Source organism: Capsicum annuum, chromosome 3 (genome assembly GCF_002878395.1).
Source record: "Capsicum annuum cultivar UCD-10X-F1 chromosome 3, UCD10Xv1.1, whole genome shotgun sequence".
Classification (NCBI taxonomy): Eukaryota; Viridiplantae; Streptophyta; class Magnoliopsida; order Solanales; family Solanaceae; genus Capsicum; species Capsicum annuum.
The window spans coordinates 83,169,857-83,187,983 of NC_061113.1; positions in this window are offsets into that span (position 1 = coordinate 83,169,857).

Consider the following 18,127-nt stretch of genomic DNA (forward strand, 5'->3'; position numbering starts at 1 on the left):
ATTTCGTACCCGTCCAATCATGAAGCCACGCACGATCCTTACCTATGTTTTTAAATGTTAAACCATATAGAACACAAGTACAACCTGAAACACACAATTCTAACAGGCCTACAACATACACTCTCTCTCCCTATGTTTCATTTATTATACTCCCTCTATTTAAAAAAGAATCACATTCTTTCTATTTTAATCAGTTTGAAGAAAATGTCATCTTTCTCTATTTTTGGTAACACTTTAATTTCAATTTTTCATATGGCATGTTTAAATCACAAGATTATAGGGTATTTTGATACGCTTGATATGACTTTAATTTAAGACTACAAGATTCAAAAGTCTTCTTTATTTTCTTAAACCTGTGGCTAGTCAAAATAAATCATTCTTTTTCTATTTTGACTAATTATTATGTATTTAATTACCATTAGAAAATTTTAACTGAAGATGTGCAACCTGTTTAAGAATCCATTACATTTTTGAATCATAAGACTGGGTCACAGTAGTCTACTTCTGCAAATATAAGTAAAGAACGGGAGACAAAAAGTATTTATATTTTTGGTCAAAAGAAAAATAAAGAAGATTGAAGGCTCTCACCAAAAGCTACCATATTAATTTTGAAGGTAATTTTATTAAAATATGTTATTTGGAGTAAAAATTGTATCAAGTGTCTATATTTACCTTATTTTTATTAATAACTACTCATTTCATATCATAATTTTTTTTTTTGGAACTTTCAATCTTTTCTATAACCTCTGTCTTTTAGGTGAACACTATATAATGAAAACTTTATGATAATCTACTCACTATACAATAGATCGCATGTTTTAAAATAGTTACCGTTCGAATATTTATATGACTCCTTTTGAGGTGTTGTATGGTAGGTGGTGCACTTGTTGTTTGTCAATTGTAAAAAACTCCCTGAATTAGAAAAACATAGTTATCTCAAGAAATATTATTTTGGCATAAAGTATTCAGTTTTAAGATGTGTTTTATTTACAGTCTTTTTACTTTCAAATTCAGACTTAGTATTCGGTTCAACTTATGATACTTTTATTTAGCTATCTATCTACTTAGTTATCAGTTTTAAATAGAGATTTCAAAGTATAATTCGTGGTTGTAGGCCATAATTTTTCTTACAGTGCTTTATAATGATTTGTATATCGCTTTACGTATTTTTCAATCTTTGTTACTCAGCTAGCATATTTTAGCTAATCATTTTTTGTACATGTCCTAACTTTTCAGTTAATATCTTATGTTATGATACCAGCTTTGATTTCTCTTCATCGAGTTACTGCTTACAAATATTGACCATGCTAAGATTAATTGTCTTTAGCTTGTATTTACTATAACCAACCCTTAAATTACATGCCAATACAATCAATTATATTGACACTCCGTTTGCGCTATATTATTTCATGGTGTTGATCCAACTTTTAGACTCAAGCTTGCAGTCAGAAATTTCATTAGCCTTGTGCACTGAACCTATGGTGAATCCTCCTTGTATCCAGATGACTTAAATATTGTTATCAATCATTAGTTTAGTATTTAATTACTTTGTTTAAAAAAAGATAGTCCGCCATGATAAAGAAATGGACCTTGGACCTAACTCAACCTCAAAAGCTAGCTCATGGCGGGAGAATTGCCCAAGACCATATAAGGAGACTAGGCTCTGATACCATGATAAAGAAATGGACCATGGGTCTAACTCAACCTCAAAAGCTACCTCATGAGTGAAGGTTTGCCCAAGACCGTATAAGGAAACCAAGGACCCTTTAACCCACCAATGGGACTCCAACACCCCCCGCATACCCAGGGCTAGATATCTGGAGCGTGAACAATATAAGATGGGGGACCCAACATCGGAAACAATGAACTGAGTGGGCCTGGCTCTGATACCATGATAAAGAAATTGACCTTGGGCCTAACTCAACCTCAAAAACTAGCTCATAAGGGAAGGATTGTCCAAGACCATATAAGGAGACCAAGACCCCTTGACCAACCGATGTGGAACTCCAATAGCCTTGTCTTGTTGAATATTTATCAACACCTGATACCTTGTATTTATGAATTATTTTACGATCACATTGTGGGTTAGGCTTTGATGACCATTCTGATTTAGCAGGGACTTCTCACGAGGGTATGATTAGCAGTGATTGCTCTAAGTTTGTAAGTTTGGACATTTGTCTAGAAAGTACCCAAATGCAGGCTTGTCATACAACCATGTCAACTGGTTCAGGCCCCCAAGACTCCATTACCATCGGCTATAGATGGTAATTAGAACTTTGTGCTTTAAATTAATAATTATTGAGATGGTTTTAAAATTATGATTAATTAAAGTAGGGGGAAATTGTAATTTAATTTTGCACTTTTGAGTTTTCCACTTTTAGTATAATATATATATATATATATATATATATATATATATATATATATATATATTACATACAGTTAAATTTATAAATGTGTCAAGAGCTCCCGCTATGGTTTGATCTTTCACGGGGTTTGATTTGTTAGTGATTAATGTAGTAAATAATTAAGTGAAAGTAAACTATGATTAAAAAAAAGTAAGGAAAAATTATCTAGATGAGTTGAGGATGTCCACGAGAGTGGCTGATAGCTAGGAATAATCCTTTTAGCAAGGTGTAAGTAAACTATCAAAGATATTGAACTATGCAGAAGTAAAGAATAAAACTTATAGAAAAAGTAAGTAGAATTGTATTGATTCAAAATGTGTGGAAGATGGAGATAAGCCAGATTCCTTTACAAGTGAGTAAGGACAGCTATTTATAGGATACAACGAAGGCCTTGTCCAATTGAACTTTAGAAGAGATATTACAAAAGAATTCCTACTTTGTAAGAAAGATATCTATCCTAATTCGTTAGTATCTTAGTATTTACCTAGCTCTTCTTTGTAGGAGATTGTTCGCATCTTACCTCTTTTTCCTCTAATTGTCATTTTATGACATGTCACCAATGACGGTGAAAGAAAACTTTTTTATTCTTTTAGTGGGACTCTCTTATCGTAGTACTTATGAGTGCGTATTTTCAGAGTTGAAGTATTTGCAGTAGTATTTACACACTAAAGCTACCTATCTAGAGTGTGTCACATGTTATTGCTTCCAGTTTAACCCCAAACAAATATTCCCTCCCTTATTAAGGACAATATATTATGTAGTTATCAAGAGATGAAAAGTGAACTGGAGATTATTTTATTATTTCATTTCTTGACCGCCATAATAGATCACAAATCGATATTTAGATATCTAGATAGTTGAAAACACATACTCTTTCTAAGGTTCCTTTTAATGTTGGGTTCTCGCTCTTTTCCTTTAGAAACTCAATGAGCTTCATAGTTTAGTACAATATCTTTCTTTCTTAATTTGTGTGACTTGCACCGAGCCCGCTCTATTTATATTTTTCCTTAATTCACCATGTCTATTATTATATCTAAAAGTAATAATAGAAATACAACTTTCTCTTAGAAAAACATTAACAAGATCCTAATTGGTTCCTTCAATAAGGACTTCAAATCCTTAAACTATTAAAGTATAAAAGGGGAGGAAAGACCAAGATTCAAATTGGGTTCATTTGTGAAGAAAAGTGATCTAGATACCACCAGGAGAGGTTGCGGTTGTCCTGATAATAGATTCAAAGTTAAACTGCCCCATCATTGAGAGAGTGTTAAACTACCTTTACATGATAAGATCTTTGCGTACACCTATCTATTCATCATGGGTTTAGGTTACTTTATAGATTAAGTGATTACTTTATTTTGCATTACCTTTAATATTTTCATTAGTCATCTTATCCTAATGTTTTGGAGGATCTTCTCATGCCTTCGAGTGTTAGCTACTTCAATAGGTGAGGAGTTTTCTCTGACTCGTCATCTTCTTCTATATTCCCTTTTTTTGGTTTTAGGTGAGATGATTCCATTATTTGGCCATGGGAGAAAATCTCTCTTGGGTAATTTTGATGTCCTAAGAGATCAAGGCAAGGAAAATTTATTTTTTACATGGTAACATTTTTATTTGTCTAAGAATATCATTCTAACAACCTGGAATTCAACCATAAGTGATATATACTATCACCCTTCTACTCCCAGTATCTTTATTTGATGTTAGTTGCTATTCATTCCCTACTTTGCGCAACTTCTTAGTTGACTCCACCCTTAGGAATGTCTTTCATCCACTTAGTCAAGAATTTCCATTTGTGGGTTGAGAAACTCTTGAGAACATCCACTATCGATGAATTCTTGTGGATTGATTTTACCAATTATTTTAGCTGGAAAACTAGGAACAATTGTTATCTTTCTATCCTTTGGTTGTTATTAATTTTTGTCCACACTTGGTTTCTTATGTCTTCTCTCTGTAGATCTATCCCATGACCTTATGATATAGCCATATTGGGTCATTAATTTCCCTTAATTTGGAACATAGGGAACCTTGAGAGGGATTCTACACTCTCATAGGCACCACTAGAGACCTTTTATTTAAGGTCATACCCAATCTTACTAGAAGAATAAAGATCAAAAGGTTAAGGCCATTTGTGATGGTTCTAACTTTCGGGATGCCACTCTATGTAGTGATGCTAATGGGATGAAGGGTTTGTCATCGGCTGAAGGATCATTCACTACTATTACACTTCACTCTAAGGCAAGTCACATATTTTAAGAGATCAATTTCATAATGGAAGTAGGTAATGGATCTTATGGCCTCGGGGCATCTTAAGCTAAGAGATTTTTTATGGCCCTAAAAGTAAAGCAGGTCACTTCTTACCTATCTTTCTTTAGAGTCCCTATGTATTTTTTGTGTTACAAAATCTCATTATTTACTAATGTGAGGAGTTTTCTTGTTGATGGTTGTGTCATTCTACATTTTTGGGCTAGATGTCATTCCTACTGTGTAAAATTTAATCCTATGATTTGTGTGTGAATACATATGTCATGATCATTATCTTAGTGTTTGAAGAGATTTTGAGGTGAAAATGTTAATAGGAATCACTTAGAACAAAGTTGAGCTAAGAGCTTTTGATTCAACCAAATCTTTGTATTTGATTCTACAAGGGTATACTTTAAAGGCGTATAACATTTTATAAATGCAGAATTTTCAGCTTAAGACCCACCAAATTATATATAAGTGAGTTATCTTTCCAGCGATACAAATTTTTTCTTAATCTAATACCCGAGCAAAAAGTTATGGCCTTTTTCATGAGAGACAGTAAGGGTCCGCGATTTGGCCACGATGCACCGGTCTCTCCCAAGAAATAAGGGGCGCAACGTTGATCTCTCTCCACTAGGATAAGGGACTTGATGTGATACAGAGCTTATTCCCCCACAATTTCAGCTTTTTAATGGCTAAGGGGTACTTTGGTCCCTTTCCCTCAACCCCAAATGTCCAAGGCACGAATTATAATACCTAAAAGGGCAGTATTTCCCCATCTTCTTCAAATCAACTCATGTAAATATCATCCCTTTGACCAAGAAAAATAATCCAAGCATCTTCTCTCAAGAAATCTAAGAATTTCAAGCTTCCTAGTTCAAGAATATTCAAGTTTCTTCAAGAATTTATTCAATTAAGGTAGGTGGGATGTTCATCCATAGGTCTCTTTCACCCATAGAGCCCAAAACCCTTCTTTGGTTTAATTCAAGAGTTTATACATGTCAAGGAGAAATAAATCCATGAATCCCTTGTCAATTCAATTGAAAGTTATGTTTTCAAGTGTCTCCAAGTGGAAGGAGTCATATCATGCTTTGAGTGTTGCAATTTACATGTCATGTTCAAGTAAATTTCATGTTAAACTCCTAATTTATGAATTTAGCCATGTATCTTATTGTTTTCCTTATGTTTAAGACATTCCCATGTTCAAGTTCATGATTTTCACATGTTTGATGAAATGTCTATGCTTTTAGGTTTTAAACATGATCCCACACTATAGTTTTAAGATTTGTTATTGTAATTTATGGTCATTCAGTGCTAGCGGGTTATGAACACCCGATACCTATGTGTTTACTTACGCTTCAGATCTTTAGAATTTTAATTCAGTGAAACTTTGAGTCTTATTATTCACTTAGATATTTATGATCGAGATAAGAATATTAGTTATGTAATAATGTTCAGTTGAGTTTAGTTCAGTCCAGTGCCAGTGTCAGTTCAGTTGGGAGTAGGAATTAGCACTGAGCAAACCCAAGGATGGTGGCTCACCTGCCAATATAGGATCTGACCTTTAGTAGCAATCCCTGAGTTACAGAACTACGTAGCCAGGATAGGTTTGATATTTCTACCTGCCAGTAGAGGGTTAACATATATGTCATAACAGCACCTTCCAGTAGAAGGTGACTTCTTATTCCTTCGGGACACTAGTTTAGTGGATCCACACAGCAAGTGTTAAAAGCCATGGCACGGTACTGACACCCTTCCAACTCAAATTGAGGCATGTCAGTTACAAGATACCTCCCACAGTTTTAGTCCAGTTACTCAGGCTAAGTACAATTCAGTATTACATAATCAGTATTCAGATATCAGTTAATCAGTATACAGATTAATCAGTATACAGATACTTGCTAATTAGTATTTAGATGCCAGTTATTCAGCATTCAGTCATTAGCTATTTAGTGTTTGGATATCAGTTATTCCATATTCATATATCAGCTACTCAGTATACAGACATTAGTTATCCCTTTACTTAGATTTTAAACATTCAGTCACACATACCTTAGGTATTCAGTCAATCAAAATTAACTCAGTACATGTTATGTTGGTTTTGTATATTTATGCATTCATACTCAGTATGTTGGTATATTTAAATGCTCAAGTTATATCAGTTTCCATCCCATAATTTTAGACCCAAAATTCATACATGATCCGTAGTATAGTTCTATAATATGTTCAAATTTACATGAGATTTATATATAGCATCATGAATTATCTCTTCCGAACTTTAGTTCCATTCATTCTACAAAAAGTAAAGTTTTAAAAAACTAACTTTATATGATTCAACAGCCTATCAGGTTATATTTGTAATGCATGTTTTAAGATACTTCAAATTTCAGTTTATCTCAGTCTCTTGGTGAGTCTATTAACACTTAGCATGCATGTATTTAAGATTATATACCTATTCATTTTTACGTATTGCATTCACCCCCACTTACTCAGTACATTCCAATGTACTAATCCACATATATGCCTATGTTCTACATTGTCTCATAATGTAGATTTCAATTGGAGCCTACACATCAAAATCAGGCATTTCCAGCTTCCAGTCGGCTGCTGATGAGTTCTCCTATTTTAAGGACTCCAGTCAGTTGTAGTTCCTGTAATTTATTTTGATTATTCATGTGTATTGATTAGTGGTAGTTGGAGGCATGTCCCAGCTATCTATAGTTTGTATAGTATAGGCTTCATAGATAGTCAGTCAGAGTCATGAAATGTAAATTCCAGATCTCTCAGTTTTATTAGGTTGTAAACCTTATCAGTATTTTATTTATCTAGATTATGTCACGATTATGTTTCCGCACAACAAATTTAGCTATTTTATTTATTTTGAATCAGTTGATCAAGTATTAAGTCAGTTCATAATTTAGCTTGGGATCACTTGTGGTTCTAAGCACCGTGTAATGACTAGGGGGTAGTCTCGGGCGTGACAATGGCTTTGGACACTCCCCATGCTATATCGCCTGAATTATCTCAAGGTTTGATGTAGTTTCGAATAGCTCTATTGCAAATTATTAAGGAGGTTGGCTTAATATAAATACGCGTGGGAGTTATTTATAGTTTTAATGTTATGGTCTTTGTGAGAGATCATCAGAAAAGAGATATTACCTAGATATATTTCCTGATTAATGATTACATTCATGTTTCTACTGTGGAAAGTAATTTGACCTCTCTCAATGTATTTACGGGCATTATTTCCGTTTTTAATGGAGATTTTGTCATTTTTTTCTTTAGGCTAGTGCTTTGGTAGCAAAAGGTCTTTGGCAAGCCTTAAAAGCTAAAGAAGATATTTTCTTATGGGGTGAGGATTTAAGACCTATAGCATAAGAATATTAAGCAGGGTGGGGACATCGAGAGGTTACTAGATAAGCAGGGCAGGGACATTGAGAGGTTACTAGATGAAGTCGATTCATTACTCTCACAACCTGAACCAGGGCTTGGCCATGACGGGTATCTCAAGTCCGTTGTGGATAAGAGACCACCCCCTTAACCTAATCAACAGAGCATACATTCTAACAAAGATTGAATTCCAAATATATAACAAGATAGAAAAGGTAAATTCAAAGACATCTATGATATGCCAAAAGAACCAATTACCAATACCCAAGTTCACAGTAATATCCACAAAGCCTCTATCAAAACCAAAGGCAATCTAAGTTGGGACATGCCCCCAGTGATAGCGACAAAAAGAGCTAAAAGTATAGTCTATGACAATATGAGACCAAAACATGAAAGGAGGTCTTCCAAAATATGGAAGCCACCACTTCAATCTGACTCATGAGCTATCCCACATTCACATAATCACCGTACAGGAAAAGTAGAAGTATTTTCGGTGCCTGCATCTCATGGGGATACAGCGTCTGGAGACGGTTAGCGGGTTGAACGCTTGTATGTAACTTAGGGATAAAGGATAAAGTAATGCCAAGAATAATAATCTAAAATTAGTCCAAAATCCCATATGCACACAAGCATATGCATATGCATGTATATAACATGTCGGGTAGGGAACAAGGCTTAGCATGAAATTTGAAAATCATCGCCTAGATTGTGTAGTTTAACCATCATAAAACTACCTATGGGCAATATGGGTCCAGTGTATCCCCCTGGTTGGGCCCCAATGCGAGTTAGCCACACAAACCAGGGATATCATAGAAGGCCAAGGAATCCTCATAACCTTCGCCATCCATGATACAAACATATATATAGTGTAACATAAGCACACAGCCATCAAGACCACCCATCATGTCGGCAAACATATGTTTCCAGTATTAGTCCTTTGGGATTCACACGATCACGTCCAGCTAACACAACCCCCATTAAGCCCAATTAAAATATTGAACACATAACCCAACCATTACAGTAAGGAGTCAATCATCAAGGTATTATTAAGTGGTATCGTTATACCAACTTTTGCTTTCAAGAAATGTCATTACGCTAACACTTTGGGGAATCCTTGTACCCCAGACTCCATTATTAAAATAAACTTGAGGGATTCCATGTACCTGACAAGGTTTTCAAGACCATTATTATCCACTTGGACGAATCCTTGTACACCACAAAGTTTTCAAAGACATCCTTAACCATTTTGTTACTTATGCAATGCATTAGATTTAAAGAAATAAATCAAGACAATTGGTAAATCACATTCCAAAACCAATTATGCAAGTAGTTTAGGATTCTTACCAATTTCAACATCAAAATCCAATTATTGGGGGAATCCTTATGCCCCCAATTACATTGTTCACATGTTTGGGTAATCCTCGTACCCCTAAATTTATCACCATTCCTATGCACCCCAAGGAGTGTACAAACCAACAATTCAATGCATAATAAATCAATAGTAATCATGGGAAAAACATTCAAACAATTTATATCACAAACCCTCAACCTATAATTCAAAACCCAACATTGAAGCGATGTGAATAATAAACCAATTTCATGCCATTAAGAAAATACAAGAGTAAGGAGAGAGATACGTGCCTTAATCACCAAGAAAATTAAGGAAGAAACCACCCTTAGAATCCTAGATGACCAGTTTCCTTGAAACCCTAGCCTTAACTTTAATGGGGAATTTAAGAGAGTAAAGTAAGTATTTGATATATTAAAGTGTTGAAAATAACCCCTCCTTGGTGTTTTATGCACGTGGGGTCTAAGGAGGTAAGGAGGAAAATGACTAAAGTGCCCTTTAAATAAAAATTAAAAACATCATCCAGTCGCTACGGCTAACCTTATGACTCATAGGGTCACACTACGACTCATGATGCATAGGCATAGGCTTGATAATACCCATGGTCACTCACACTAGTCCAGTTATGACTGAGCCAAATGATTCGTCAAGTGACCCTACGACTCATAGGGTTCTAGTCGTATTCAAGACAGAATCCTTTGGGTAACACACTAGTCACCCTATAGTTGGTACCTTAAGACTCGTAAAAAGTCCATACAATTCATTGAGTCTATTTGTGACCAACACAAAGACTTAGTCAAACACACTAGTCAATCTACGATTATGGGCTATACTACCAGTGATGACACCCTACGACTTGTAGGGTTCAAGTACCAGAAATTTGGGGTGTTACATTTTCCCCTCTTAGGATCATTCGTCCTCAAATGATGTGTCAAGGCATCCTTTGGCATGACTGAACACAGAATCACATCCACACTTACCTTTAACAAAGAAAATAATGAGGTTAGGGAATACACATACCTCAAGCACAATTATCCAAAGCTGGAAACAAGAATGGATATTTGGACTTCATGTTCTCTTCGACTTCTAAGTAGCTTTTCAGCTTTATAGTTCCTCCATAAAACCTTCAATGAAGCCATATCTTTAGTCCGCAACCGACGGACTTGATGATCCAAAATCTCAATTGGGAGTTCCTCTTAAGACAAAGAATCTAAACCACTCGCATTCACAAGAGGAACAATCAAGGATAGATCACATAAACATTTATTTAGCATCGAAACATGGAAGACCAGGTGAATGGAACCTAAACTAGGAGGCAAATCCAATTCATAAGCAATATTACCCACTCTCTTCAAAACCAAGTACAAATCCATATAATGGGTACTAAGCTTCCCCTTCTTCCCAAACCACATCACTCTATTCATGGGAGACACCTTTAAAGGCACCCAATTTCCAACATCAAATTCCAACTTCGTTCGCCTCATGTCTGAATAGGACTTTTGGCAACTTTAGGTGGTCTGAAGCCTATCCCAAAGTACCTTCACCTTTTCCATGGCTTGATAAACCAAGTCATGACCAAACAACCTCATCTTTTTAACTCTAAACCACCCAATAGGAGAATGATATCTCCTACCATAAAATGCCTCAAACAGATCCATCTGAGTACTGGAATGATGGATATTATTGTAAGCGAACTCTATGAGAGGCAAGTGATCTACCCAACTACTACTAAAGTCAATCACACAAGCCCAAAACATTTCTTCCTATGTTAGAATAGTCCTTTCTACTTGTCCATCTATCTATAGGAAAGCGGTACTAAGGTTCACCTTAGTCTCCAAACCTCTATGAAAAGAATGCCAAAAGTAAGATAAGAACTAAGTACCATGATCAGAAATAATAGAAGAAGGTGCACCATGAAACTTCACGATCTCTTAGATAAACTACCTCGCATAGTCCTCGGCAGAATAAGTATTCCTCATTGGCAAGAAATGAGCAAACTTAGTTATTCTCTCCACGAGGACCCAAATTAAATCAAAATAATGGCGAGACCATAGAAGAAAGATAGCAAAATCCATATTAATCACTTCCTATTTCCAAATGGGAAACTCGATCTCTTGACACTACCCACTGGGCCTCAAATTCTCCACCTTCACTTGTTGACACACCAAGAACTTAGCCACAAAATAGGCTACATCCCGCTTCATGCTATTCCATCAATAAATTTCCTTTAAATCATGGTACATATTCATCGATCTAGGATGAACCGCATACCGCAACTCATAGACTTTGACCAAAATTATTTCTCGCAACCCATCAACATCGGGGAAGCACAATCTTCCTTAGTACCTCAAGATACCATCACCCCCAATCTCAAAAGCCATAACTTTATGCTGGCCTATATCATCCTTAATCCGCATCAAAATAGAATCCAAACCTACTTCTCTTTGACCTCAGCACCAACAGATAACCTCACCACCTCATGAGAAACCACACCACTATCTTCGGATCCAAAAGATGAACTCCAAGGTTAGCCAAATTGTGAATATCCTTTACTAATTCTCATTTCTTCTCATCCACATGAGGCAAGCTCCCTATGGACAGCCTGCTAAGAGCATCAATAACCACATTAGCTTTACCTGGCTAATAAGAAAGTCTTACGTCATAGTCCTTTGCAACTCAAGCTATCTCCTCTCCCTGAGATTTAACTCCTTCTGGGTGAACACGTACTGTAGGCTCTTATGATAAAAAAAGATATCAACATGAACTCCAAACAAATAGTGTCGCTAAATCTTTAATGCAAACACCACAACCAACAACTCCAAGTCATGCATTGATAATTCTTTTCATGGACTTTTAACTGCCTAGAAGCACAGGCCACAACCCTTCCATGCTGCATCAACACACAACCCAAACCCACACGGGACACATCACAATAAACAATAAAACCATCAATACCCTCAAGTAGGTTCAAAATAGGAGCAAAAGTTAGCTTATCCTTCAACTTCTCTAAACTTCCCTTATAGGCATCAGACAACTAAAACTTTACCTTTTTCAAAGTCAACTTCATCAACGGAGCAACAATAGAAGAGACGATCTCGATAAACCTTCTATAATACAAGAACAAACCCAAAGCTTTGAATATCAGTTGGAGTCGCGGGTCTACACCACTTTTTTACCACTACAACTTTCTGTGGATCCACCATGATCCCTTCACTAGCAAAAATATGACCTAGAAAAGTAACAACATTAGTCCAAAACTCACACTTAGAAAATTTAGTATACAAATATTGATCCTTAAGGTTCTGCAACACTATACAGAAGTAATTAGCATGATCTGCCTTACATTTCGAATACACCAGAATATCATCAATAAAAACTATCACAAATTAATCTATGAACTGATAGAATACCTAGTTCGTAAAATCCATAAATACCGCTGGGGCATTATTCAAACCAAAGGACATCACCAAAAACTCAAAATAACCGTACTGAGTTCAGAAAGTAATCTTAGGGATATCCACCATCCTAATCATCAATTGATAGTACCCAGTCGAAGATCAATCTTTGAGAAGTTCCTAGTACCATAAAGCTGGTCAAATAGGTCATCAATCCTATGGAAAGGATACTTGTTCTTCACTATCACCTTATTCAATTGGCGGTACTCTATAAACATCCAAAGGGAACCATCCTTCTTATGGTCGAAGAGAACAGAAGCACCCCACGGAGAACACTACGACCAATAAAACCCTTATCTAGAAGATCTTTTAATTTCTCCTTAAGTTTCTTCAACTCAGTTGGAGTGATTTTATAAGGAGGATAGAGATAGGATAAGAGTCCCGGTAAAGATCGATTCAAAAATAAATTTCTCTATCGGAAGGGACACCAAGAAGATCACTGGGGAAAACCTCAGGAAATTCATTAATCACAGGAATAGAATATAAGGAAGGACCCTCTGAGTTAAAATCTTTAACCCAAACCAAATGATAAAGACACCTCTTGGAAATTAACTTTCGGGCTCTAAGATAAGATATGAACCTTTCCTTAGGCACTAGAAAACTCTCTTCCCACTCAATAACTGGCTCATTAGGGAATTTGAAAATGACCTTATGGGTCCGACAGTCTAAAGAGGCATAACACAAATGGGGCCAATCCATCCCCAAGATGACATCAAAATCAGCCATATCCAACTCTATCAAGCCTACCAAGGTCTCCCTACCATAGATAGATACCACATATCCCCTATAAAATCTTCTAACAACCACAAAATCACCCACTAGGGTGGAAATAAAAAAGGGGTCCAAAATATACTCAGGACCCGAACCAAAATAAATGCCCATTAATGGGGTCACATAAAAATAGTCGACCTTAGATCAAGTAGGTAATACACATCATGGGAAAAGAGTTTTAATGTACGAGAAATAACATCAGGAAATACCTCAAAATCCTGACGGGTGACAAAAGTATGCGGACGATTTCGGCTAAGGCAGCCACTAGAAGTTGCATCCTTTGGTACTGGAGCTGAAGAAGTAATAATAGGAACCTTATTAGCTCCCAAAGTAACCTTAACCATAGGATTATTTCTCTGCATATGTCCAGGTTGACCAGAATTGAAACATCGGTCACTTCATCATAGAAACCACGATACAATTGACTACAAAACAAACATAGAGGATAGAATGAAGCTGACTAGGCCCTATTATCCTGAGATTAGGATCCTTATGCCCTAGGACCATCACCACTCTAAAAATGACGATCATCGGTTTACTTTGGATAAGGAGCACTAGACATCTAATAGGGATCATAATTGCCCCACTTCTTCTTACACCAATTTCCATCATCTCTACCACTTTGATGTTGACCTCCATCCTGATCTGAGTATCAAAACTTCTTACTCTACCTCACCAGTATTTTGGCTTTCTTTTTCTTTTCCTCTTCAACTAGTTACATATACACCACAAGTCTAGAGATGTCTATGTCTTTGTTCAATAAAGTAGCCTTCCTCTTCAAAATTAAATCATGAGACAACCTAGAAAAAAATTTCCTTATTCTAGCTCTCATGCTAGACACTAACTTAGGAGCATAATGTGAAAACTAATGGAACTTCAGGGCGTATTCCTTCACAATCATTTTGCCCCGCTTCCAATTCACAAACTCCTCAATTTCTTTCTTCTTCAACTCTTGAGGAAACAAGCAATCCATAAAAGCTCCCAAAAAGTTATCCTATAAAGTGGACTCAATATCATCATCCCTAAGCTGCTTTTACTCTTTATACCAATGATATACTACATCCTTCAACTGATAAGAAACAAAATCCACACCCTCTATATCAGTGGCATGCATGACTCGAAAAATCTTCTCTATCTCATCTATGAAACATTGAGGATACTTCTCAACCTTTGTACCAATGGAAAAAGGAGGATTCAACCACATAAACTAGCCAACTCAAGTGGCCTCAGAAGAAATTACAGCAATGCCAACAGGACTCGATTGATGTGACTGAGAGGTCACCAAATGGGTTAACAAATGAATAGATCGATGGAATTTTACATTAGCAATATTTTCTTAGGGTTATTGAGCATAGGTATTACCCTTCAGAGAATGATCAGTAGAGATCGATGGAACTCCATGGGGGCAATCATAAGCAGTGACTCTACTCGGGTCTATACCCCAAAGTTAGGATGAGTTTCATCCACATTATCCTTAAGCAGGATAGAAGAGTTTCCACGAGCTTTAGATTATCTGGGGGCATGATATTAAAGGCGAACAAATGAAAATTAGAGAAGATTAAATACCTTAAACTTTATAGCCTGAAAATAGAACAACAAAAAAGGAAAACATTCCTAAATGTCTCGTAGCCTCCTTCTTATAAATGCGGTGCGCTATACACCCATAAAAGAGATTCTAATTGACACAGCTCTATGAACACCCAATTGACCATGAATCTAGGATTTGATACCAACTTTGTCATGACCCAAACTAAGGCCTGGCTATGACGGGTATATCAAGTTCACTGTGGACTGAATTTTGAACATATAACAAAATAGAAAAGGTAAATTCAAAGACATCTATGAGATGTCAAAATAACCAATAAACAATACCCAAGTACACAGTAATATCCATAAAGCCTCTATCAAAATAAAAGATAATATTAGTGATAATATTAGTCGGGAATACCCATGATGATAGCCCAAAAAAGCCAAAAGTATAGTCTATGACAATATGAAACCAAAACATAAAATGAGGTCTTCCAAAGTATGAAAGCTCACCACTTTAGTCTGACTCATGAGTTATCTCACGATTACCTAATCACTACACAGGAAAAGTAGAAGTATTTTTTATGCTTGCATCGTGTAGGGCTAGGGATACACTATCTGGAGAGGGTTAACAAGTTGTGCGCTAGCATATAACTCATGGATAAGGAAAAGTAATGCTAAGATCAATAATCCAAAATCAGTCCAAAACCCCAAACGCACACAAGCATATGCATATACATATAAATGTACCGGTGTAAGGAGCAAGGCTTAGCATGAAATTTTAAAATCTTTGCCTAGATTATGTAGAATGACCGTCATAAAAGTATCCATGGGCTATATGGGTCCAGTATCTCCCCTTTGTGGTGGTTAGCCACACGAACCAAGGATATTATAGAGGTCGTGGAATCCTCATACCATTCGCCATCCATGATACCAATATATATATATATATAGTGTGTGTGTGTGACATAAAGCACACGATCATCAAGATTGATGCGACCCAACTGGGGGCCTTGTCATAATGGCCATCACAAGTTTGAACGGGACTGAAGACCACCCCCGTTACCCAACCTAACCTTCATCCGCCTGCAATGAGTTGGCTGAATTTTGAGCATGTAACAAGATGATGTCACAGCTCATCTAAAGACTTTGGGATAAGATCACAATCTATGACCGACCCAACTGAGACTAAACATCAAATACCAACAATCCAACCATACTAAACTATACCCAAACAAGGGCCATAAACCAGGCCATAGCCAAAGATGTTCCAAAACATGATATAATTAATCACAAAATAAAATTGATGGAATAGTGAGCAATTATGTCTAATGGCGCCAGCCTTCCATCTTATTCCAATGCCAAGGCTAACACCAATACCGATCCCCCTATTCCAACCCTTAGAAATACCACAAAGCCTCTAACCAAATGAGTAATAAAATCAAGTTGGGAAATTCCCCCAACCGTAGCCAAATCTAATATATAGAAATAAAACCAAATGTATAAAAGTGTCCATAACATGAAATGAATCCTTACAAAAGGATAGAAGCTCACCAATATTGTCAAAATACTGATACCCGAATCAATCACTATGTAGGAGGAGTAGAACGATTGGTTCATGCGTAGTATGGGCATACAACCACCAATAAAAGGGTTAGTGGGTGAATGCTAGCATGATCTCAAGATAAGGATAAAATAATGTTGTTTATAAAACAAAGTAAAACCATCCATATACATACCACCATACATGCATATATATTTATATATATATATATATATAACACCATGCCCGGAAAAGGGACTGGTTTAGCATGACTTTAAAACCTTTACCTGGGCTATGTAGCTTTACTGTCCTAAACCACCCACAGGCTATATGGGTTCAGCTCTCCCTGCTGAAAAGGCCCCAGTGCGTGAAATCGCACGACCAGGGAAGGAAACCTGGGATGACTAGTACATCACCCAAAATGTAGTATGACCTCATGCACACAATCACCAAGACCAACCTCATATCAGTAAATATGAGTTCCCAATTTGGTCCCCCTGAGACCTCAACCTTCTACGGCTTTGCTACATATCCCACCATTATTGCCCAATTAAAAACCATTTTCCAAATAACCAACCCATTATCCAGTTATAAACCAAGTCCATTAATATTGGTATCGTCATACCAATCCTTACTTGCAAGTACTATCCCTAGCCAATCATGTATAGGTTTAAGGGGACTTTCAAGTGCTCTTCCATTTACCATATTAAACCACTTAGGGGATTCTATTTTCCCCATAAGCATAACCATTAGCCATTTATTATTCCAAGCCATTTAAACCATACATAATTCCATTAAATCAAGCAAGAGTTCCATTAAAAGTAATCAATGCAATAAACATATCTTTATAACTATTTTGTCAAACACATTGGGGGCATAATATGACCAAAACCAATTCCAATTACCATTAAACCATTCCTATGCAATCCAATTATCCAAAACCACCATTAATGCATACAAAGCATTACTAAAACCATGGGAAACCATAACCAATCATTTAACATTAGAACCCCCAATTCATATTTGAAAACCAAAATAGTACAATCAATGAAGTTATGAAAACATTCATAAAAAACCATGCCTTTTGATAAAATTAACAATGAGGGAAGATAACATGCTTTAAACCAAGATGATGATGGAAAGAAATCACCAAGTCAAGCACCAAATCAATCCTCTAGTAGAAACCCTAGCTTCTCCTTGCCCAAAAACTTTTGAGAGAATTATAGTGTTAAGAGTAGTTTCTAAGTGTTAATGAATGGAATAATAGGGTAAATAACCTTTCAAGTAGGTTAGAAGTTGTGGGACCTTATTAGGATAAGTGGGAAATATCCAAATACCCCCACTTAAGTTGCACCAAAATCCCATAACAAGGGTATGACTGACCCATACCAGTTGTACCCTCTAATAGAAGTGGTACCCTCTACTCATTTCCTAGCGTCAA